We start from the raw sequence: 19,267 nt of genomic DNA, 5'->3' as shown, positions 1-19,267 counted from the left end.
GCAGGCAGCAACAACGACCACGCCGTCGCGCACTGCGAGAAATAATTCGTCTTCTCTCGTCGAAACCGGACTCCGCCGGATCGATCGGCGATTAATTTACGCCGAGATACATTCCGCGATCATTTCCGGAATATACGAAACTTTTCCGGGGGAAATTCGATCGCGTAGCGTAATGCGCCGTCCGTGATGCGTTCCGCTAACACGCGTCCCTCGCGCGGATAGCGAGCATGTGGAGCGACGCCATTGGCCGAGCGGACTGACGTGTACGGCTATTTTCAGGCTTCTGCTAGGCTATTTCCTTGGCGCGTATTTTAAGACTCCCGGCGGGACGAATCTCGCGGCGTGTTGTCGTGTTACGTAACCGCGACGTCGCGGTAATAAGTCGTCCGCCGTCAAGGTGTTGACCGACAAATACGACGGCGAATGCGACGCGATTTCGAACCTTAACCCTTGGGAATTTATGCGGCGTTTAAACTTCGTAACGGCCGATGCGAAATGATGCGAACACACCGGGGATCGTCATTCGGAATGTGACGAGAAAATTACGAAAATAAATTTTTGCCGTTTCCTATCTATTTCGAATCTCTTACGCACGACATCATCCAGCTGGCAACGAAGAAGAAGACAGATCGTTTAAATATTTCATTGTCGAGACGACATGTTCATTCAATCTACGTAAAAGGTATGTGATATGTATTATTAGTATCACCGTGTGTGACATATGAGATAAGGTTTAAACGATTTATATCGATAAAAGCAATATTCGCGTCTGATAATCCCGGCAGAATTATAAACATGTGTGTCACGTATGTGACGCGATCAAAATACCATAATGGAAACAGAAAAAATACGAGAATTCATATTTTTAGTAGCAATACAAGTATATCTCTTTTATCAATATTGAATTTCAAATTTTTCCTCACGATTCAAGGTTAACGCGGCAGGATTTTAAAATCGAGTCAAGTTCAAACATATTAAGCAAGAAGATTGCTATATTCCATTTAAACAGCTCAATTTTATCTAGAATCAATGGAGGGAAGGGGTAGCGGAGATTAAAATTAATTTACAAACGCGATTTACAAAATAATCTTATTCGACGAGCTTTGCCAGTCTTATATAAGCCCGTTTGCGAAGCTGCTTCCGCGAAATTTCTTTGTCTCGGATATTCATATCGTTGACGGTAGCATACGTTGGCGAATGATTAAATACACACGTCTATCACTTTTCTGACATCCCTTTTTCCATTGTCCCATAATTATTGGATGTTACCTCCCCATATTGATTTACAAATTCACGGCAACATGAAGGTTGAAATAAAGAGCGCTTGAAAATCTTGCTAACATGCTGGCAAGACTCCAAAAATGTCTAAAAAGTGTATCTCAAATTCGCCGGATATTTCGGACATTGTTTAGAGATGTATTTTATATATTTCTTGGACCTTTATCTTTGAAATTTAGATAAAGATCTGAAGAATATCTATTTGTTATTCGATTTAGAACACGGGCAATATATATTGAATGCTGCAATATCTCTTTTTTTTTATTTTAAATATTTCTTCGAAGATCTTGAAGCTTGGAGCTTAAAATTAACAACATAAAAATATTGTAATATCTATTTTTTATAATTGAGGAAACACATATCTAATTAAATGTGCTATTATTAATAAGCTGTTAATTACACATATCTATAATTTTCACACTAATTTCTTTTTACAAAATGTTAGTTTTCTATTATAATTCCTGTTAATTAAAAATATTACGTCGACGCAATAATTAATTATATGTTTCACAGCAGAATTCCACGATAACATTTTTCTTTTAATGATTGAATCTCAATTATTTTTTGCGCTGTTAATTAAAATGGCTTGCATATTTAGAACAGCAGATAGCGCGAAGAACCTATCGAGTTCTGGCTGATGAAACGATTAATTTTACGATCCTGATAATTTTTTATATATTTTTTAAATATCAACTTATTGTGTTATTTGGAAAATCGTAAATACACACACAATCGTAATCGGAATAAGAACTAAAAATCCGACTATATAAAAGAATGAGAAATAATTAATATGGTATAGATATTATTTTCATATTATCTCGTTTATTCATTAGACACAAGTTAATTATCCATGCTACTTTTTAAATTCAAAATGACACGTTGAGAACGGATAGCCCGCCAAAATGCGCTGACAAGTTTAAGATTAATTAAACACGTCGTATTTAATTCCCACGATACGCTTTTTAAGCAACGGACGTCAACTCCCCGCGATAGCTGGAAAAGTCGAGGCAAAATGCGCTCAGAGCGAGGCAGTTTCTGCTAAAATACTGACAAGCGGTTAATTACACATGTCACATACGACTTCTATAGGATCTCTTGTATATTCACATTCAAGACTACAAATCTAAAGCAATTTCATCGAAACGAAAAACACTCAATCCTCAACCGCAAAATTTGTACAATCTAAATTTTAAACAGTTTTTCGTGACATTTTTTTACCAATCAAAATATACTATATTTGCTTATTTAATTCTTAATATAATAATAAAAAAGACCTATACTTCAAAATATATTTTATCGTGATTACATTGATTTTCCACGAAGCTATTTTCCGTCCATCATAAATGTAATCAATCGTAATTTTAACGAAAATTCGTGTATTTACTAGCTTTTATTACGACTAGTGTCCTGTCACTAACATTTGCGACAAACCTATAAAGATTTTGCCGACCCTTCTCCCTCCCCTCTTGCTTCGCGCGCGATTGAGGATTGAGAAATCGCGAATGGCAAGACTAACCCTCTCGAAGCTGGCGCGGATGATTATCCCTTTCGACGGAGCGGCAATCGCTCACATCAGTTTGGTCCTTGAAGGACAGACACACCGCGACAAATATAAAGGTACGGACTCGGCGACCGGTCGCGTGGTACTGCGGTACCACGGTACTCCGCTGAGGACTGCTCTCCCGAGGACTCTGTCCGGACGACCAGCTCGCTCGAGCGCCCGGGACGCGACTAGCCGGCCAAATCGCGCGCGCGCGCTCGAGCGGACGTTTTTAGCACATCTTCGACGACGACTTCCTAATTATTTTGGCAAAGATCAGTTCGCTCTCCCGATCTCCGGCATCGCCTCCTTCCTCTCCGCGCATCGCCCGCCGCCACCGCGCGTCCTGTCGAGTACGATCTGAGGGGGTGGTTTTTTAATTTTCGTGATTGTGGAATTTAGATCGTTCTGGAAAATTGCCGAACTTGCTCTCTTCTGTATTTTCATCAGCAAATTCTTTAATTAATATTATGAAATATTTATTTTACACCATTTTGTGATCTCATCGATTAGAAATCGAACCTTTTCGAATCTCTTCAAAAGGATCTTTTCTTGTTCAGATTACGTTATATGAAGTATTGTATAATTGCCAACAAACACGCTGTGTTGCGTAAATTATAGGAAGAGCTTCCTCGCGTATTTATGGATGCTTTAAACTTCAATAAAAAATATCAAACGTCTTTTAAATTATTATTTTACATTGAATTATTCAATTACTAAGTTATAGAGATTAATAAAAAATTCTTGTATGATGTAAATAAATAATCGCAGTACAAAATTAAATCCTTAACATGCATGTACTATTTAAATAATTAAAATGTTTTTAAGATTGATGAGACATTTTGCAGCATCAAGGAGACAATACAAGAAAGATATTTTACTAATCGAGAAATTTAAATATTAAGTAAATTATATTTATTTAAGGAAGACCTCTCTTTTGTAATATGCAGGCGCTCTCAAGCTACATCCTCTAATAAAACATGAGCGTACATTTGTTCCATTTTAAGCACATAAGATTCGAAAAGTGCAGCTGTGAGAGAGAAGCAGATCTGTAGTCATGAACTGTATGAGTGCACCGACGTGGGGATTAGTGGAATCTATTTGAAGATGAGATGCAACACGTTGGCCGGGCCATAAGGATAAGAAACGTAGCGCGTTTGTTGGCAAACAAGTAGAGGTTGCGTTTGTATATGACGAATGTTTCACATAGATATGAGGTAATCCCGCTCCGTTGGATCGTCCATTCTCGAGAAAAATCAACTCTCTCATGTATAAAATCGCGTATACAACTATCCCGGCCATGCCAAATGATTCGCTCATGTTAGTAAATTATCATTTTCGACCACGGTTAAATACACATGAATGTTCAGGATGAGATAAATCTTTCGAAATGTATTAAAATCATGACGTATTAATTTCTTAATGTTTTAAAAACTATTAATGTTAAATCAATTTTATATTTCTCTGAATAATTAATTTTTCTATTTATCCACATTGATTGTGTGTGTATTACGCGCTAATGTAATTAGCTAAGAAACTGCTATTATATTTTAGCAGCTTTAATGCATTGCATTTGTGAATTTGCTACAAATTTATCCAAATGTAAATTCAATTCCGTTTGACGTAATTGCTCTTCGAATCGAAAGACAGCAACTGTTTCACAAAGAAATTTATTGCATATATTGACTTGATCTTTTCATAAATCGAGAGATAATCTTCTCTAATATTGGCGATGTCTCTATGTTATGCTATTGTGACGTGATGCCATATGCTAATGTTGGCGTGTATAAACGCGTGTTTCAATTTCCGCTCGTTGCGGACAGTGCACGCATTAGCACGTTCCTTCGTACGATATGAAATCATCCATCACATATTTCTGCCCATCGCCAAAGATAACAAAATGCCTTTGAAATTTTTAAAAATACCGTCGTATGACAAGCAAAAATTATTCGAGGTACGAAAAATGTGAGAAAGAAGAGAAGATATCTGTCCGTACAATTCCATCAAAAATTTAAAGTTAATTCTGCTGTGGAATTAAAACGTTATTAGTTTATCAAATTTGAATGCGTAACGAGCCTAATGATATCGTGTATTTTTTCTCGCAACTGCGCGTTATCTTTTATTAACATGCGTAGATTAATTTTCATTAAAAGTCGTCCCCTTCGTCGCATAATATACTACGGGTGGTGTTTTATAACGGTGTTTAATTATAGTTTTGGATTGCACAAATTATGTGACGTCGAGTCGAGGTAATTTCTCGGTCCGCGAAAATTGTTTTACACGCGCGCCAACGCAGCGGTGACCTACAAAAACTAAAATGAATTCTTGGCTCTAGTTATTATAGGTCGCGTAATACGCGCGACGAGTGTTATAATTTAACGAAGTTTTACAAGATTTTGCGCACGATCGGGGACATTCGGTGATTTCGCCGTGTTTTTATCAGCTTTTTCGATGCGTTACCGCGAGCTTATTATACGCACGAAATCTCCAAGTGTTTTACGGCGCGTCAAAATATTTTATTTTCCACGGAACAACACACTTTTGATCGGTGTGTTTTGCTTCGCAATCGCTTATTATGTAACCGCGTATCTTTATCACAATACATCGAAACAACGTATATATTAATACAACAGAACTGGTGCTTCATATACATCGTTTGTGTTTAGTTCTTTTATTATTAATTATAGTTAATAATGGTTTCTCCTATTCATTTAAAATAAAATTTAATGTTGTTCCTGTAAATATATAATCGCTAGATTTTTTGATAGTGTTTCTTTAAATAACAACGGATGCGATATTATTTATAAGTTATCCGTTGAAATTCTCTATCAATATTTTATAGCTTAATTTCTTATATAAAATAAAATTAGATGCATTTACTTCAAAAATAGAAAAATCGTTCGTAATTATCGGATCGTTCTTTGTTCTCAACAATTGGATATTTTTATACGTTCATTGAAATTCTCATATTTTCCTAGAAGAAACGTGGAATTCGCTTCGGAAACAAATCCTTTAGCGTGTCATTTAATAATATTAATAAAGCCATTAAAGAGAAAGTGAACATTTTGAAGCGACAGAAGTGTTACTCTATTCACACGCGCGCACAATTTCAGAATTTCTGAATTCTGCATGGCAAAGAAAGCATGTGACATTCTACAAATAGACGACCCGGGATTCACTATACAGCGAGCTAATATCTCTAGAGACACTTCCTGTCTGTGACAAACTATTCAAAAGTAATTAAAAGCCATTATATACTCTAAACTGACAAGAGGGACTTTCTATTAACAATCACTACCGAGTTTCTGAATTTCTGAATTTTCGAATATATCCCAATATGAACGAGCGAAATTTTGCAATCGATTTGCGAGCCGAATTTCACTGTAGAGCTACATTCTTCAACGCAACTCGATCCTTTGACGGTGAATCGATTATACATTCACAATGAATTAAAGAAAACACAATAATGATATAGTAATCCTTCACGGGTTAATCCTTCTTGACTTTTCCGTCACTACACTTGCGATTTTTCTCCTCGCGTTCTCCACTCCGGAGACGGAGGATTCGTCACTGCGCGCGGTCACACGAAGAACACTATGCAACTGCATCCCACGGTTGCGCGGCAAGTGGACTTACCAGTGCTTCTGTCTTCAAGTCTTCAACTTTTTCACTTGGACGTGTTGCGGGGGGGTGTGGACCACCCCCGTTAAACCTTACACACTGCTCTCTCTCTCTCTCTCTTTCTTTTTCTTTCTTCTTCTCTTTCGATCCACTATTCCTCGATGCGCATCGTCGTTCGTCGACGTGCCGCTCTCGACTGGGCCCTTCTACGATGTGTAGGAGAGTCGTGTACGCGACGGGAAAAGAGGGAAGCGAAACAAACAAACATTCAAAAGGGGGCAACGTCTGCGCTGCTGACAAAACGAGCACCGAGGGGCTGCGAAATTCGTTTAAATAGTCCGTAGACGTCGCTACCTGGTGGTGAGACGACGAACAAAGAAAAACCTATCTCTGGCCGGAAGCCAGTGGTCCCGGCGGTTGCTGCAAATGTCGTTTTTTCGTGTTTAACCTTCGAATCCGAAGAGCCGAGAAACGGCGAGAATAATAAGAGAAGGAGAGACGACATCCAGCAGCCGCTCGATCCAAGCGCCGCATGAAAATCCTGTGTTTCAATTATCGAGAGCACGGCGGGGGTTGATTTGTACAGAAAAATAGTTTTAGGACACCCTGGAGGAGAAAACCATAATCCTGAAATGATTTTTCGCGAGGTTCATATATAATATAGACTGGTTTTGAGACAATACAACTAATAAATGAAAAGATGGATCAGGAACGATGAGTCGTGGAATATTTTTTTTTTTTTTTTAGGATAACAAGGGTGAAATGTTTTTTTTTTCTCAGAATATCAAGGCATCCAAATAGAATAAGTAAATGAATGATTAGATAAACGCGATGGTAGATAAGTAACTGGGGAGAGAAGGATGGAAATGGTGGTGCTGACAGAAAAATCTTCTTTTCTAGGGGGTTTGTGTGATCTTTTTTTTACTTGTACAATTAGAGGAATATATGCATTCTCAATCAATTTCAAATTCAAAAGATGATAATTGTTATTTATTGTTTTATATTTTCATTTTAGGATAATGGGTATTGTTTCGGAAAATCCGTTAATTATTTTCTAATGAGTAGTTAATAACGATCAATAAAGAAATATCGTGTAACTCGAAATAATCTTTAAAAGCATTGTGCTTCGACCTATCAATATATAGAAACAATTACGAGATTAATAAGACTATTAACAATATATAGAAATTATAGAAATATATAGAGGTTTAGAGCCTTTTAATAACGCTAGAAAAATTCATTAAGATAAAATATATCGGAACAAAAATTGTCAAAATAATCGAGTTTCTTTTAAGAATTAAATCATGATGATGATCGAGTTCAGATTCAGCTATAAATACGTAACTTCGACCATGTTCACGCGGCATTATTCTTATTAGAATTATACAAGACGTACGTTTTCTTCAAGAACAAAAATAGTCGACTGGCGGATATCCAAATGCGATATCAGGTACTTCGAGGACAATTCATCGCGAGTCATCTGCTGAGAGATTTGTTCTTCGGCCGTCTCATATTAACGCGATCAAGGTTTTTCAGCGAAAACTTTGATTCCTTCTCCTATCGTATGTGTTTCTGAAAAGCTCCCTCTTATTTATTCCTTTTAATCAATATTTTTTTAAACTTTTTATTTCCAATAAAGAGATAAGCATTCCTTTCTCTCAACACACAATTTTTATACTTTTATCTTTTCTCGATCATTCTTTATATAGTTTACATTATTGTTATATTTGTACGTTGAGAGAATGTCATCTTATTTTTAATTTCGTCATACAAACAACACGCGAGAAAGGGAGAAGATGTCTTTCCCTCAATTTTTAAAATTACTTAATTTTGGGAAAATAATTGAAAATTAGATTTGCAAAACATATTTTTCACGTGTTACAAGATTGATTACCGGAATTACGTGTTTTGCGATTTTTCGTCGAGATAACGTACTTGCTATGCGCGAATCCATTAGCAGAGAGAGCTGTCATATCGCGCCCCGATGGCAACAAAATCGTGCGACGTTCCAAGTATAAGCGCATCTTGAGAGACGCGAAAAGAGAATGCGCGGGAGAAAGAGTCAGGTCAACGACCTGTTTCTCGAATCCTAAATACATTTTATACAAGTGCTCATCCGTGAGATATCATCTCCTCGAATTTACCAAGTCCTCGTTCCATTATCTCGCATACGCCACATCGAGATCGCAGACTTCCTGCTGCTCGAGGTGCAATGTAACATGACAAATTAAAGTACTATATAGGATGTCCCAGTTTTACTCTTTAATAGCAGCAGTGCTTGTTTTACAAAATTGCTCGGCTTTCGATCTCGGTTAAAATATATATATTGAAATATACAGCCTTAATCTATTTATCCGATCCTGCGAGAGGAAGAATTATATTCTAATTTTCGAGATTTGCCAATTACAATTTTTATAAAATTATTGAAAATCTATAAGCAAATATAGTAGAATACGAAATTTTCTATGATAATGTTTGATATATTTTGCTACATTTAATTTTAAACAATTAATGATAAATGTAATAGAATAATACATAAGATTTCTGATTGTTTCGTTGTGTGAGAGACTTTCGTGATCAATAATAGATTGACATGCGCGAATTTTTTGAAATTTTTCTTGTGAAATAAGAAGATGAGAATAGACTGTTCGAAACATAAGTGCGAAAAAGTGTGTCATAAAGGCGCGGGTGCTTTCCAAGAAGATCTCTTCGTCGCAATATACTTCAAAGATGAAGCAACGAGCAATCTGAATAAACATGTCGGTACCATATACGTTTTATCGCAAAAGTTAGTGCCTTGAATACGTTTATTTTAAATACATCAATGGCCGTGCAATGTTAACGATTACGATTCAGTAACAGTGTTCTGAAAATACTTGCACGGGCAAGTCTGTTTTCTCAATATTGATACGCATACATAATCGGAGTATATTATATCTCGTCATATAGATTTGCATTATTTCCCGATCTATTTTGCAATTATAAATTATAGCAAAGATAAATATTTGTAATTCATTTTGATTAGTTGTCACAATAATCTTCTTGTAAAACTTTTTTAGTTTTTGACAACTACGTACGATTTTTTCTTTACTGATAATGTTATAGTGAATAATATCTTATTAGTAAAACTTAGAAGAAGCTTCTATATTTTGTCATTTCAAATATTAAATTATTCAAATTTCATTAAACTATTTTATTTTTCCCAATATTAAGTTTCATAATGTTGCATCGCGTCTAGACGAAATGTATTTTCATTGTAAATTACAGAGCCGGATTGCCCTGAATAAGAAATATACTCTTTTCGGCTCTTAATGCATTCTGAGATTTGTGCAAGCACCTATCGAGATTAAATAAATATATGTTCATGGCATATCGAATACAGGCATACGCGCCATAATCTGACAGACAGTCCTTGAATTTTGCAACACGACCACCGTGTCCATCTCGGCCTGTCGAAAGGCCTAACTGTCGGAGTTAGACGGCCGTCCCCATGAAACATCCACGCTATCAGCATTCTCTCATTATAGCAAACGAAAATAGACGTTGTTACTTCGTCGCTTACTCTGACCAGCGGTTCAAAGCGTGGCGTTATTCTTAGCCGAAACTCAAAGTCTTACGTAAAACCTGGTCCGCGATATAGCGGTGTTTTGGAGCATCATTAGGCCAGAAATGTTTCTTCATGTCTTGGGTCTCATCTGCTTGGTAGATTCATCAACCCGGAAGAAGTTACATAGAAGTGTAGTTTGAACGGAGTTATTCTGGGAAAGGCAATATCTCGGCGAATGTAGAATGAATCGCGAATTTCATTATTCTTATTCTATTAAGCAATATAATTCAAAGTTTCAATATAATTATATTTAACACATGTAAAACGTTCTTCTGTAGAAAAAAAGACAAAATGAAACAATCGGAAAATATCAAGAGTATTTAATAAATTTCAATATTTTAAATAATTTATTTTTTATATAATGTAGCGCACAAAAAAATTAATATCGATTTCAACTTTTTTTTTAATTTCTTGTATATCACATCTTGTATACATACGGGAAAAGCACAGAAAAATAGTGATCGTTTGTAAAGCGCACAAATATTGCTGCTAATTATATTGTGCCTTTGATGATCTAAAAAATCATGTCGTTTTTATAGCGACAATACGGTTGAAAACTCTATTTAATAGTTTATCAGACCGAACACGTGTTTCGCCGAGCTTTAGTCGCCACTAACGCGAATTTTAGAGGAGCCGATCTAAGTATAGAACTGGAAAACATTACAGGACACAGAGAGAGAGAGAGAGAGAGAGAGATCAGTATTTATTTATAACGATTTTTATAAATGAACTGTTAAACAGCCATGATGAAGCCACCTGTCAAACGAAACAGGCCATCGATCATAACGTATCCTAAAAAGAATTCAAATACTAACGGACCGATGAAACGGTTACACTCATCTCGAGATTATATATTTCTTTTAATTTAATATAAGCATCAATATAATTGCGACTCGATTATTTCATTCATAAATTCCACTCGTGTTTTATATCACATTGAATTGACTTCTTAATCTTTAGACAAAAATCGAAAGTATTGAATCATTTTAATGGTTCTTCGCCGAAAATAAAAATATGTTTATTAGATCTTATAATTAAAATAGACCTACTATAGAAGGAGAAAAATATACACAGAATGTACTTATACATATAAGAGAATATACCTCTTTCTTTTCAATAAGTTAATTTTACCTTAATAATTAATTTTTGGCGACGTTTTATTTTTAATAGTTCGATTTTCAGAGAATATAACTAACAATATTACTTTATTGGCGTAAATAAATAAACATAAAAAAAATGATTAGCTATTTTGATAAATTTAATTAAATATATTTTGTGTAATACTATGTAAAATAATCAATTATATTTTCGTACTATAATATTCACGCAATTCTAATCATATGTAATCATAGAAAGATCGTTGCAACTTGATCTCCTTAAGTGACAGAATGAAGGCATGACACTAAACGACACGCATAGCTTTATACTTCGTTGGGTGTTTTCAAAGAGAGATCGCCAAGACAATTTTAAATCATCGTCAACAGGACGCATTTGTCAAAACTTATAGGATTTTATCAAAGAGTTGTTCACACACCTCTCTCTTCTATCTCGCAGAACAGAAAGGTTCTGTTGCTGTTGAAGGCGCTTTCAACGTCTGACGATATTATCAGCATCCGGAAATTATCGTCACAACTCTACCGCTTGTAGAAGGATAGCACCGGCTCTGTCCAAGATTTTTCGGTCATATAAAAATTAAAAAATCTATAGCGCACATAAATCTACTTAATCTTAGATTAATTTTGAAATAATATAACGAGACATAATATATTCTGAAAAAGAGAGTTCAAACATTGTTTTAAATTTAATAAAAATTAACAACCTAATGTTACATATCTAACAGCAAAAATTTTCAGCTTAAAAAAGCTTATGTTTATTATTAAATTATTATATTTATGTATTTATCTCTCTCACTCTCTTTATTTTATTTAACAAAATTAAGATGTTAATTAGTGCTCAAAAATTATTTGAAGCGATTTTAATAAAATAAAGTGAATTTACACTCCCGAGAATATTTCAAGCTCAATTTAAGCAAAGTCCGTTTTGTTCATTCTTCTATGATCTCACTTTGTAGCATTTATGATTTTGTATCCTTGCCAGCGCTGTCTTGTATACTCATATTGCGGGTACACTATCGTTCCATAAATTTGTTTATCATCGTACGTGTATGAGAGAGCGAGAGAAAAGAGGCGCGGGGGGGACTAGACTAGCAATCAAAACCGAGCCTTTCGTATGAGGGGTGATTGCTCCTACTACCAACAATAAGCTACTACCAAGCTACGCATTAATACTCTTCCGTTCGCCCACATATTCAATGGCGCTACGTCAACATTCGGAAGACAGACTTCCGTAATGAATAAGGTATTTCAAAGCTATTGTATTCCGCCTTCTGTGCAAAGTCTTTTGTTAACATAATTTTTATGAAAATTCAATATCGACGAACAAAATATATTTGCTAATCACTTATAAAATTGTTTGCCAAAAATTTAAATCGATTTAAATTTGCCAAATAATTTGTAATAGAGGAAAGATACGCAATTAGCTTGATATATTTTATGTATGACCTTTGTTTCTCTCTCTTTGTATCTCTATAATTTGCACGCGCCTCTCGAATTGACGTAGAACAACCAACGGTAATATCCGACAAGGCTGTGATGAGATATTAAACTGTCAACGGTTAAACGGTTGACTGTTTAACTGTTGTACTTTAAATTATTTTTCATTTTGTAAAAATGTTTTTTTGGCAATATGAAGAAAAAAAATTTTGAAAATTTTTGAAAATTATCTAAGTTGACGCCAGGTATCTTTCATTTCTGACATGAATAAAAAATGTAAACTGCATATTTTATTTAAAAATTCTTCAAAAATACGCGCAAATCTATGAATATATCTTCTTAATATAGGATCCGTTTATTTATTTAAACTTAAAAGCATTTTAGTGCAAGTTAAGAGCATTTTAATGCACGACAAACAAAATTGACGGACGTCGGTTCGAAGTACTGGCTTATTTATATGTGATTCATCACGGGTCTTTGCCTCTCGCGACGTACGTGACATTCCTTCCGGGAGGAAGTCCCCATGGTCAAGCGTGTCTGTCAAGCTTGCAAGACTTATACTAAACGACAGGCCCGCATTAAGAACGCTCGCCCAGCGCGATGTAGACGCCGACAATGATGTGATCAGTCATCGTGTACACGACATCGATGATTTCTTGTATGTATGGGATGAATCAACGACGAGGAAACGCGCAAGCTACTTATCCGAAATAATTAATTGTATTTAATAGCAATTAATCTCTCTCTTGTGCTGATCGTTCATAAAGATTAAAAGTCGTATTGATTATACTTTAAATTTTGACGGTAGCAATAAAACCCTAACAATAACCGATCGTGAAACAAAATTATAATTAATTTGTCTTATTTGTCTTTTCGCGAGAGCTTTCTGCATTTTCTGTTTCCTTTATGATACATATCTGATGATATCTAAGATATCGTTGAAGAAAAAACTCCTTAATGCAAATTAATATTCAATTATTCTTTATACTCTTTCGTTTATTTAATCTGCAACTTTTCACCTATCTATAACTTTTAGCCGTCACTTCTTTTGCCGCATCAAACGGTGACGCGGATCGATTCCCGATCGATCTCAAAGAGGGAGATCGTATGTGTCCGGTGTACAGCGTCGCTTTCAGGGTTAACTCGGATCGGTCCTACTTATGTAAAATCTTGAACGAGTAACATTGAGCTAATTATAAACACGGCTGGTTAGCTACGTCCGCGTAGCTATCCGTCCGCTCGCAGCCTGTGCAGCAATTTACGATGCACGGTCGGTCTTAGGTGGACCGACGCGCACGGCTAGCGACCTAACTAAAAATAAACGATCGGTCACAGAGTGGGCGGAGGGGTGTAGGGGTCCGGGGGTCCAATCAACGGCCAACTGGGCCAGTAAAGGTAGCAGTAGCTCAACGTCCCAAATATAGTCCTAACATCTAACGTGGTCGCCACCGATCTATCCTATCTGCACATCCTCGTCGCTCCCTGCATCGTATGCATCATGCATCGGATATGGTATAACACCCTCCGACATTGGCGATTATCCGATGACACGATTGCCGTGTTGAATCGCTCGAATCGGAGCGAGTTCCACGCTAATTTTGGGGTAGGTCAGGTCACGCCGTCCCGTCGTGCTACACGTCGCGGTATTAAGTCTTCTCTATCGCGACTTGATTTATTAAACTCGGGATTTGTTCGCGCCGATCTCTTTTAGCGTACACGCGGACAAAGTGACTCCATATGCTTCTATCAATTAAAAAATAAAAATGAAAAAATTTTATTATTTTATATTTGATGATCGAAAATTTATATAAAGTATTTTAAAGATTGATTTATTTAATAATTATTAAAATGTTGAAATTTCTTTTCCATCGCGCGAAATTGATCAAATTTATAGCGAAAATAAAGACTTTGATGATCAATTTTTTCGATTGAGTTACGTCTTGGTATCAACTGAAATCATCATCGATGCGAATATTAGCAATGACAGACACAAGTTCTATTCCATATGAGAATGATAACAATTTTCATTCGACCTCTACGAGACAACTATGTTCAATCTTTACCATGTCATTGTAGTGTCGATGCACTTGACCAGTATTGTAGGTTCAATGCAATTGCACCAGTATGATGATATATATGACAGTATGAATATAATGATTATTTAAAGTGGATTATACAATTCCGAGTCTGCATGTGCCTATAAATACTCTTCCACTTTACGCAAATCATGCTCTCTTCTTACAAAACACGACATATTTACTTAATATTAAATTTACTTTAAGATAATATATTTTTGTTTAATCTAAAAAATTAAAAAGAATCTGATATTATTTTTTAATATTAAAATTTCTAGGCGCATACTTTAATGCTTAAACGTGTCACTAAGAACTGTTTGAGGAGGACAAAAATAGTAGGTGAACGAAGGTTGCGCTTAAGTTGTGCGTGCTGACATCCCCAGGAATTCTATCGTACTTTAAAATCGGTCTCTGTCCATTTTGATGAAGGCAACGTTACGGCTCGATGAATATCGCGGCTGCTGCATGATGCAAGACGTCGCGAGCGGATGCACTTCTCTGAATTTTCATGACAGACGGGAATCGTATAATTAATTTATTTATTGCTAATGTCAAACATAGATTTATAATCATTCTCTGTTTTGGAATAAATAACTCTCCACCCCGTAAAAATATTTTAAATTCTAAAAAAAAGTCGCAAATAAATTTTTATCAATACTCAAAGTCCCATTAGAATTTAAAAATATTTTTCGAGCTCTATTTTTTTTTAAGAATAAATTTATGAGGAGATGATTTGAATATAAGATATACTGATTGTGAATATTATATTCAAGAAAGATAAAATATGTGTGTAGAAAAAGAAATCAATTAAAATTTTAATAATTAATATTGTAGAAAATATAAAAATAATACATAATTTTTTTGCCATGACTAAAATAATACCGATAGAAAAAACTGTATATCTTTAGACGAATAAAGGGATTTAACGTTTTAACAGGACCTAAAGAATAATTTGCAAATATGCGTGCGATTTTCCATGAAAGATTCGACGACTGCGCTCGCGCGACAGGTGATCCTAAATTATTCGTCGTTCTCCATCGCCGTGCCGGGGAATCTTTGGCAGATCCCGCGCGCCTCGACGCGCGACGTCGATGAAACGCAGAAAAGTCTCATCTATCATGTCGAAACGCGTAACGCGAAAATAGTCGCAAGGATACGCGTCCGCGCGCGCGGGGCCGGACTTGGCGCTGATCTCGCGTGAATATGCGCGATCATGCCGAGGCGAGTTATCGGGCTCGCGATCCCGATAACGAACAACGCAAGATCACATCGGAGATCCGTGATAAAGTTGTGACAGATCGCTCGGATAGAAAGGAAGCCATAAGGATACGGAACCAATGTCTCTTCAAGACATTAGAAATGTCTTTAAAAATGTAGGCAGAGATACTGACAGATTCATAGATTCCATTATTTTTCAAAATTTCTTTATTTCTTTATTATAGCAAAGTTTTTCTTAAAATATGTATATTTTTATTTTATTTTTATCTATCCATCTTATTCCCTCCTTCCTCCCCCCGCATAAGTGTGTGCTAGAAATCGCTATTAAATAATTGGCCATTATTTTTTTCTCTTAAAAAGATACATTTTTACGAGACTACACTTCTTGATATGCTAATCAGATAATAATTATATAATAATAAATATAGTATCTATGGAGAGTGTATTTATCGTCATGTATGTATTGTCGTGCTTCATTGGCTCAGTAAAGATACGTCTTTACAGAAGATATCTTAAGCTCTGGGAAAGGGCAAAGTAGGCTCATCCTCTTAAGAGCATGCAAAAGATGCACTATTACGCAATGATAGGAAGAACATTTTGAGGTCTAATACGAGGGCAAGGGCTGTTGTCGATTACACGCTCGCTAAGGGTGATAAAAATATGAGAGTCAACTCTGACTTCTTCATATGATTAAAATAAATATCGTCTCATCCTTCAGTTATATATTCCTTGATAAATTGCCCTTTTTAATAACTGAGATAATCAATTCATAGTTTTTTGACGATTTATGTTAAAATAAAAAAAAAATATTTTTAGTTTTAAAATAAGCTATTTTTTGCAATTTGCAATATTTTTATAACAAATTAAATTTCAGATAAGTTAATTTACGTAGAATGCTATAAAAAATATTGATCCTTCTGTTGTATGTAAGAAATAAAAGTGCCAAAATTATTGGATGTATTTCTCAACCAATTCTCTATCTTGATCTTATTCATGCAATCTACATATGTTTATGAAAGTATGTATATATTGTGTATCAGTATTATTGCCGTTCTTTCTCTTTCTCCCTTTTCATCTGCATATTTCTTCAACTATTCTAGCATCAATTTTTTTTTTTTTAAATACCGTCTTCGAAAAATACCATTTCAATCTCTTTCGGACACGAGAGAGAAAATAATTTCTTCTAATGCTATGTTCGCTAATCTATACGAAAAGAACGTGACGTCCCGAAGGATCCTTGAGAAAGCCGCTATTACGGCCGGTCAAGCCTACGCTCTAGGCCAGGGGCTAGGCTAGGCTATTTCCGCCTTTCAGCTTATGGACCGAAATAGTCGTAGAAAACTTGTGAACAAGAAACCGTTGGGACTATCCACGAGGATTCCCGGTGTGTCTGGCTAGTACAGAATTCATCTTATTTCTTTTCATCATCACACAAGTTCTCGCTGTTGCGTCTGTTTAGTTTTCCAAACACATCGAAATGAGGGACAGCAGATGTAATCTAACAGACGTCTCATCGAATCCACGGATTATATAATATATCCCTCTCTAAGATAAACTGACGCGGCGATGAGAATATATAAATAGATGGCTTTTATATATAAAAAGTATAAGGAATCAGTTTTAATTTATTTTGTTATTTTGGCTATTGTAATTTTTGTAAATTTTTATATAACAATGCAGAGCGCGGGAAAAAATCACGTTCAATATATCAATATTATTCAATATATATTACTCATTTTTATTCCAACAGTTCGTTGCCACGTTATTTATTGTGGCAATTATTTTCTTCTTAATTGCGTGTTTTTTAATCGATTATAACTATTTTCTATCTCATAAATATATATTTTCACTAAAAATAAAATATAAAAAATATATATCGCATATATAAAATAGACTAATATGTGAATAAGGTCAATATATGTAAACTTCAATACAAGTAAATATATAAGTCCGTCAAGAATTATAACTGATGTGGACACAGCTAATATTTTTTAATACAGATATTTTTTTTTTTTATTTTTATTTCCTAAGTGTCTAAAAAATAGATTAAAGAATATAATTCAAACTCCAATTTTTTTTCTTCGTTTGTTAACGACAAGTGGTGAAGAGCGCCTACGTTTACTCGCGCTCCTCCACTTCTGCGGTCTGTGCACAACGGCTATTTCTACTATCGTCGTTCGCGAACGGTGCGACAGGTGCTAAAGGCATGCCAGGCGGCGCGATGCCGCATCGGCGAGGATTTCGAAACCCGCCGAGAGAAGCCTGCGACGGAGTATTTTCAATCGTCTCTACGGTGCTGGGCGATTCCTCCGTCGTCCTGGGAACGGCACCGGACCGATAGGTGAAGGCGAACAGATAGGTGGGTTCGCAGAGCATATTTCTGGCAGTCACGAGATACGATTTTACGGGCGGCGAACGAGCTCGGTCGCGAGGCACGAGAGAAAGAGAGAAGCGAAAAGAACAAGAGAAGCGTGCGACGAAGATAAAGGATACGGGTATGCATGAGATAAACAGGGATAAGGGATGTGGAGGGAGAGGGTAAACTCGAAGTGGAAACAGACACGCGTTGCTTTCGGCAGATCCGACATTGTCGGGCGACAGCCAATTTTCAAGGAAATTCCATTAATACTCGTGGCTTTGTCCCACTTCGAATTGATGACTCGTCTTCGTTCCGCACGTTACATATTAAGACAAATCATTTTATGTAAGATATTCCTGATTCATCGTTTTTCATTTCGAATGCCCGATCCTTGAATTTGCAGCCAATTCTTCCTTAGCGCTCTTATCTTTTGCATTATTTCTTAACATTATAAATATTCGGAAGATCAAGTGGATCAAAATTTCGCGAAAGTGTACTACTTAAAATCACAATAATAACGAAGTTATATCTGCATTCAATAGAATAATGATAATAGAATAGATATTAATAATAATAGAATAATGATTTTTATATCCCCCTCCTCAGGATTTAAAAAATACTAAATTACTGATTTATTTAATAATAACTCGACATTGAAATAATCTTTTTCTCATTTATATTTCTTATTAAAAAAAAAACTTGAAACATTTTGTAAAAGACGGCGTATTTGACGTTGAATTGATCAATGGTGTATAAAGACATGTAGAAAGATTGTAATAGCGACAAAATAAATTTTACAAATCGCATATGATATATTTCGCGATGATATGCAATCATATTTTTGCATGATGGATGTTTTCGATAAATTGAAAATTATAAATGTCTCTTGAGAGAAGGGAACATCTTCAACTTCAAATATGCGCTATGTGTGTACATCTGCTAGACACGGTTGTTTGCGTTGCGATTCTTATTTTATAAGTTTAAAAATTATCATTCGCCTAAATGTATATATATATA

At 35.5% G+C, this 19,267-nt stretch overlaps 1 protein-coding gene across 4 annotated transcripts in view; it reads right to left on the bottom strand.

Annotated features, from left to right (window-relative positions):
- The window catches only part of LOC115236715 (calcium-transporting ATPase sarcoplasmic/endoplasmic reticulum type), a 40,658-nt gene extending 33,904 nt beyond the window's left edge, over positions 1-6,754 (bottom strand). For 3 of the 4 annotated variants that reach the window (XR_003884233.1, XM_029809339.1, XM_029809340.1), the window contains exon 1: positions 6,455-6,754. The gene's annotated coding sequence lies outside the window, so the exon portion shown is untranslated. Of the gene's footprint in view, positions 1-2,794; positions 3,001-6,454 lie in introns of those variants that run through there. The other variant, XR_003884235.1, reaches the window with a different exon arrangement.
- Positions 6,755-19,267: the final 12,513 nt, after the last annotated feature.

The sequence above is a fragment of the Formica exsecta genome, unplaced genomic scaffold, assembly GCF_003651465.1.
Source record: "Formica exsecta isolate Colony F162 unplaced genomic scaffold, ASM365146v1 scaffold26, whole genome shotgun sequence".
In the NCBI taxonomy this organism is placed as follows: Eukaryota; Metazoa; Arthropoda; class Insecta; order Hymenoptera; family Formicidae; genus Formica; species Formica exsecta.
This window is presented reverse-complemented; position numbering and strand designations above follow the sequence as displayed.